The sequence below is a fragment of the Triticum dicoccoides genome, chromosome 2A, assembly GCF_002162155.2.
Source record: "Triticum dicoccoides isolate Atlit2015 ecotype Zavitan chromosome 2A, WEW_v2.0, whole genome shotgun sequence".
NCBI lineage: Eukaryota > Viridiplantae > Streptophyta > Magnoliopsida > Poales > Poaceae > Triticum > Triticum dicoccoides.
In genome coordinates, this window is record NC_041382.1 from 750,316,486 (window position 1) to 750,323,405 (window position 6,920).

The window sequence follows — 6,920 nt, forward strand, 5'->3', positions numbered from 1 at the left end:
TTTTTGGGAAAAATATAGCGTCCATTTTGGTAATAGTTTTAACATGGTCCCACTTACCTCCTGTTTTCACATGAGAGGTAACAGTATATAACAGATCTGGACCGTTGATTTAATTAAATAGCGGGTCTGAGTAACTTTTACCTTCTACCTCTCATGTGAAAAGAGAAGGTAAAAGGGACCATGCTAAATTTAGCCTTTGTCCAATGAGCACTCAGTACGTAGAATATGGGGAACCAATTAAAAACGAAATATTACACTTTTTAGCTTCTTAACAAATTGTTAAAGCACCGATTAAAATCAGGCCATTTTGCTTCTCCAACGCTTCAAAATAATGATGTTTTTCTTTTGTAAAGTCTTTGATATAATTTTGATTGTTACTTCTTTGAATATATATACGTGAATTATTAAAATTTCCACCATGAAATATTTTTAAACGTTGGTGAATATATATGCGTGAATTATTAAAATTTTCAACCATAATATACCACTCCTAGTGTTATGTGCATCAGATGCTAATAATTGATTGTGCACTTTGTAACATCTATTTTGGTCAAACAAGCATTGTATAGGCACCCGCAAAAACAAGCATTGTATAGGCACGACGTAGGTGATTCATCGATCAACCCTGGCTTCCTGAGTGAAGAAAGCTTCTCCCCGAGCTCAGCGAGAGCTGGCCTTGCGAATCGTCGAGGTTGTCTACGGGGAACTGATGATCGGAGGCGACGTCTTTCATGGCGAAGCCGCCCTCGGGCGTGTAGAAGACGAACTGAGACACCGGGGCCAAGGACAGCAGCGACGGGAACGGCAAGCCGTGGTGAGGCACCACATGAGGTGAAGAGCGATGGCCGCCCAGCTGCTCGTGGGCATTGTTGGCGGATGCGGATTTTTTGAGCGCCTGCACCCCGGCCGCGTTATCCTTGCCGTTGAGTTATGGCGCTGTACCTCGAGATACCTGTCACAGATTCCAGTTTTAGTGTATCCGTTAACATGGCAGGTAGCACCTGTACCTCGAGATACCTGTCACAATTCCAGTTCCAGTTTTAGTGTATCCGTTAACATGGCGGAATCTTGTCTTACAGCGCCCCAGCATACAGACGCGCACCCGTGACTACCAATGGATGGAAATAACACAAATCTTTCCATGCATCTCTCTCATTCTCATGAGTTGGGCGCTCGTCCGCCATGAATAAAAGATGGAGCTAATGCAAGTGAAGAAAGAGAGGGAAGACCGAGCTAGCCAGCTCTAGTTGGAGCGCATGAATACTCTCTCTCTCTCTCTCACTCCCAACCTTCGCTCAATAGATGGAGAGAACACAAATCTTTGCATGCATCTCTCATTCTCATGAGTTGGGCGCTCGTCCGCCATGAATACAAGATGGAGCTCATGCAAACTGAGGGAAGAGAGAGAAGACAGAGCTAGCCAGCTCTGGTTGGAGCTCATGGATACTCTCTCTCTCTCTCTCTACTTCTGCATGCATGCATGATGCATCTCTCTCTCACTCTCATTTTCACTCTTTCAGTTCCTAACATGGGCAACCGAAAATTGGACAGGCCGTCTAGGCTCTTCTTCATTTTTAGAAAACAGAAGCAATGGAAATAGCAGGAGGCAAGAAGTGCACGCAGTGACTCTCCATGTGTTCCAAGAAAATTGTCTGACCCGGTTGTCTTCTTGTACTGCATGCGGTGTGAACAGTTGTGGGTTGAACAGTACCATATACTCCAAACCTAGACTGATCACATGCATAGGCATGTACATCCCAACAAGGTTAGGACCAAAACGTGCCCGTGACTTTGTTTTGCCCCTGTGAATGACGCGGATCCCTGAGGAAACAAACGGCTGAGATAACCGGACCGGGGTGCAGATGCTCTAATATATATTTTCGGATTATTGGCGCCATTGCTCCAAGCCTCATGAGGGCATCTCCAGCCGCGCCTCCAGGAAGGCCTCCCCGGGCGTTTTTTTTACGCCGGCGCCGAAAAATCGGCCCAGTCGTGCCCCCAGGAGCCCGATTTTCGCCGGCTTGGGCCGAAAACAGCGCCGGCGGACCCAAACCGAACCCGGCGCGCTGCGGGGCGAACTGTTTTGGCGCGAAACAGCCGCGGGCCCGCCGCGTCAGCGACTCTACCCTCTTCTCGGCTCTTCGTCGTCCTCATCGCCTTGTTTCTCGCGGCGAATCAATGCCAAAGCTGCCGCGCTACCGCGCCGGTCAGCCTGCGCCATTGATGCCTCACGGGCGGCGCAGTGAAGACCGGATGACGCGCGTCCCTCGCCCTCCCTCGCCCGCCACGCGTACTCACGGCGGCTCGCGCACGGGCGGCGCCTCGGCCTATATAAGACGCGCCCCAGAGCACTCGGCAACTCGTACTCTCTCGTCGTCGTCGTTCCTCCCTCGCCTCTCTCTCGCCGTCTGCAGCACCCATGGCCAAGCGCTTCCCAGGCGACAGCGCGGCGGTGAACGGCTTCGACCGCCGCCATCTTCACGAGAGCGAGGCTCACCTCCTTTTCGAGGCCAAGTACCCGGTCCCGCCGGACATGCGGGTACCCGGGGCGTGGAGGATCAGCGTCGGCGGCGTGCCGGTGCCCCCGATACCCACCGGCGCGGCGCGGCGTGCGGAGATCGCACGCATCCGCTCGTCCCTGCCGCGTGCGGTGAGGGAGGGGCCACAGTACATCCCCGACAGCCCGCTCTGGGAGCCATACTTCCGCCGCCGTCACGCCGAGCAGCTCGAGGCCACCAACGGCGTTGAGCCCTCCGGCAGGCTAAACGCCGTCAGCCGGCGTCGGTGGTGGGGCGTGCCCGGGCGCACGTTGGAGGCCGTCCTCGAGTACATCGAGGGCGGCAACACGCCGCGCCTCGAGTACCCCTCTCCCCCGTCCTTCACACGCCGCCGGGGAAGCTTCTGGACCCCGAGGCGCATGGAGACCGGGGGGTCCTCCTCCTCGTCCGGCGGCTCCCCCTACCTCCACCTCCGCCCCATCAAGCCGGAGCCCCAGGGCGCGCCTGTCAGCGCGCGCACCCGCAGCTCCGGCGTCCGCATCGGCGACAACGCCTACCCCACCGGCCGCTTCGTCCTCGTCGAGCCCAAGCCGGAGCCCAAGCCAGAGCCCGGCCTCCCCGTGGAGTACGAGAAGATAGCCCGGCGTGGCTTCTCCGACGAGGACGCCCTGCGGTGGGCGCGGGACGACTACCTCCGCGACGAGATGGTCCGGCAGCGCCAGACCCTGGAGGAGATCGCCGCCCGCAAGCGTGGGCGCGAGGACGAGCACGGCGTCGTGGTCCTCAACGACGACGACGACGACGCCCCCGGACCGTCCAACCCGCCGCGCCAACCGGGGGAGGGATGCAGCAGGGACGGCGGAGGCGTCGGCGGGGGCGACGACGACGACGACGGCGGTGACTACACGCGGTTCTACGGGCGGCGAGGCGGGCGGCGAGGGAGACGGCGGGGGTAGCCCGCGGTAGTTTTTCCTTTTTTTTAAAGTATGTTTAAATTTGAACGAACTCGTTGATGTTTGCGTTAAATTTGAGTCATGTTTGCGCCGTATTTGACTTTTCTAAAATTCCGTGGGGGGCCGCGACTGGGGGCATCACGTCTCCAATGCGTGGTTTAGCGCCGGTGCGCCCTCAGGGGGCGATTTTTTGCCCCTCCTGAAGGGCCAACGGCTGGAGATGCCCTGAGCGGCGTAATGGTGGTGGTACGACCTGGCTTGGGCCGCAGCCAGCGTCGGCATGGCGGCTCCAGCATCGTTGACCAAGCCGAGCGAGTTGCTCAGGCTCATGAACCCCTTGAGATCGCCGCCCCCGTCGTGGGCGTGCGCCGCCTTGTCGCTGTCGACGACCATCATGGACGCCGCGGCTGCGGTGGCAGTGGCGTGCGAGAACGGCGGTGCCATGGCCATGGACGTCATGGAGGAGGTCGGCTGCAGGTGATGGTGGTGGTGGTGGGCGGAGAACAGGAGATCGTCGTCGTGCGGCGGGAATTGGAGTGGCGGAAGCTTGTCGATCTCGTGCTGAGCGGCGTTGAGGAGCCAGTCGACGACCTTGCTGGGCTGGCTGAGGCCGGGCGGTCCTGAAGGTCGTAGAGCTGGATGGCCGTGGGCACGGAGAGGCGCACCCGGCGGTCGCGCAGCCCCTTGACGGTCCTCACCTTGCTGTGCCGGTCCTTGCCCCCGAACACGCGGGACACGCGCACGATCCGCGACTCCGTGGACGACGACCAGTGCCGCGAGGCCGCCGCCGCCGCCTGCAGGGCCTTGTTGCCGGCCGCCGCCGGTTCGAATTTCCGGCGGTCGTCCCCATGGTCGCCGGCACTGGTCGCGTCTAAAACTCACTCCATCCCAAAACTCAGGTGGTGTAATGCGGGTTTATTTGTGCTAAGGCCAGGGAGGTAATTGCAAAAAGTGCGGCACTGACCGGATGGAGTGGGGGCAATGGGCTGTGCTGACTTGGCTCCAGTTGTCGTTGTTGTCTGATTGGCTAGGACCAAATTTACACATTGGATGCAAGTTGTAAGATGCAATAGTTTGCTTTTTCAAGTTTTGAACTAGATTATCACATTCAAGACAAGTTTCAGGACTCGTGATGCTATTACCTCACATTTAAATGTAGAGACAAAACTGCAAGGAGTCATGCCACGACAAATGGTACTGATGTGTACAGAGTGTGGACACGATCCTGCCTTGCCGTGACAAATGTATCAACGTTGATTCATTCAGGCAACTAAAATAACAGCAAACATGAAAACAAAAGGACAAGAGAATTTGGGTTACATCCAAATAAATGTCTACATCTTTGGACATGACATGTATACACGCTAGCTGTTCGCGCTCGCAAACAATTATTCAGTGGTCATTTGTATCATTTCCATGCAAGTTAGCAGCAGTCTCCTACAGTATCATCGTGTCCCATGTCTTCAGGTCAGCATGGATGCAATACAGCGACTGTCACTTGACGCTGAGCTAGAGCTCATCGTCATGAGCCGCGACCAAGTTCACCGGCGCAGCGACGTCGCGGCTGTGGGCCTTGTGGTCTCCCAAGGCCCGGTTGAGGAACATGGCCAGCCTCACTCCGCCCTGCGCGATCCGCCGCGTCACGATCGGGAGCCTCGACCCGAAGTAGTCCTCTGCAGTTCACGAAGCATCACGGTGAGGACTAATGGCATGGCAATGGCTTGATGAACAGGAAGCTAGGCGGAGCCCGGCCGGTGGCTTACCGGACAGTGTGTCTCCGTCGTGGACGCCGTCGTAGCCCCACTTGCACGCCAGGCCTATGCTCTCCGTGGCGTACTTGGTTGGGCAGGACATGAGGTCCGCGCAATCTTTCCACGACGACTCGTCGGACCACGAGCCCTGGAGGAAGAAGACAGACATTATGACATTATATATCTAGCTAGTCTGTAAGTTTCAGACATGTTCCTGGCCTTGGAGAGCACATTTGTGATTGAGACTGCCGGTTGATTTTGATTTTCAGCTTACCTTGGTGATGTTGTGCTGGAGGTCCTTGCGGAACGCGGCCATGTCCTTGCCGTAGCGCTCGGCGAGCACCGTGAGTATTATCTCCCTGTCCCATACCTGAAGAGAGAAAGAGATCACAGATGCAATTTTCATGCAGATGAAGAGTTAAGCTCTGTTTTTGTGACATGCCATTGTGTGTAGTGTGTTACAGGTAAGGATCATGAGTGGGAGCTGGTTTATTTACATGATGGAGGTTGGATTTGTGCTTGAACCAGCGTAGGTTCACCGAGTTGCCCCCCATGTCGCTCGTGAACCCCACATGCATGGGCTGCACATACATACCATGGACAAAATTAAAAAAATCATGTCAGAGACTGGTCTGTGCAGTAATCACAGGATTACTAGATATCAGAAGGAAGAAAATACCTGGTGAATATCTCCCATGAAGTGTGACAGGAATAGCAGGGCTTCCGTCAGGTTATCTGCATTTGCAACAGATGCAGTCAAGAACTCTGAACAGTGATTACTCATTCAGAAACGCTGGGTACAAGATATCAACACCCTCGCCTAGACGCTTACACTTGCGGTCGGCGCTGCCCTGCTTGTAGTGCATGAGCTGGGACGTGAAGTTGGCGACGGCGCCGGCGACGCACATGTCCTTGGCGCCGCTGGGGTCATGGCAGTCCCCTGCCGATCGGACACGACGATCATCTCAATTCAACAGATCCAAACAGAGTTTATCTACGCTGCTGCTCGCTCGGTGTTAGGAAAGAAACGTACTGGCGTAGTCGAAGGTGCAGGCCTTGTCGGGGGTGTCGATGAAGTGCAGCGGGCTGGTCCACCGGTACTTGTACCAGTGCCTCACCTGGTCCGGCCACACGCACATCGCCGACAGGTCGCCGCCCGCCTCCTCCGGCAGAAGGTTCTTCACCGCCTGCGCCGCCGCAGGCTCCAGCAGATCCTGCCACGCAACAGAATCAATCACCCATTTACAGTTTCAGTGACGCCAATGCAGGATGCCAAAAACAGAATGCCAAGTTGTTTTTACCTGTGCGATCTGGCATGTGAGCATGTGGCCCTCCGTGCTCCACGCCCGCGCCGCCGGCGCCGACGCGAGGACCAGCCCGAGCACCGCCGCTACCATGAACGCTCCTGAGGACGCCATTGACAATGTTCGTCTCGCTGCTCAGGGCACCTGTACTTGATGCCGGCCTGATGGATGGGAGGTTCAGAGGACGGGATGGCGATTTATATGCAGGGGAGCTGGATGGGGAAGGCGGCGAGGTTTCTTTGAGTGCACGCATGGCATTGGTGGTTCCTTGCTCGTGACCATGCTTCGCTTAGCTACATTAATCTAGTGGTTGTGGTTCAGTGGAAGCTCCCTTTTGCTTCCTGTTATCGTGGAAACTGACGAGGTTGCTGGTTTTGCATACGTTTCCGATGCTTGAAGCATCACCTTTTTTTT

The 6,920-nt window shown here is 55.9% G+C and overlaps 2 pseudogenes; both read right to left on the reverse strand.

Moving 5' to 3' along the window:
* Positions 1 to 619: 619 nt before the first annotated feature.
* On the reverse strand, positions 620 to 4,498 carry LOC119358303 (annotated as a pseudogene).
* A 206-nt stretch (positions 4,499 to 4,704) lies between these two features.
* LOC119356921 lies at positions 4,705 to 6,679 on the reverse strand (annotated as a pseudogene).
* Positions 6,680 to 6,920: the final 241 nt, after the last annotated feature.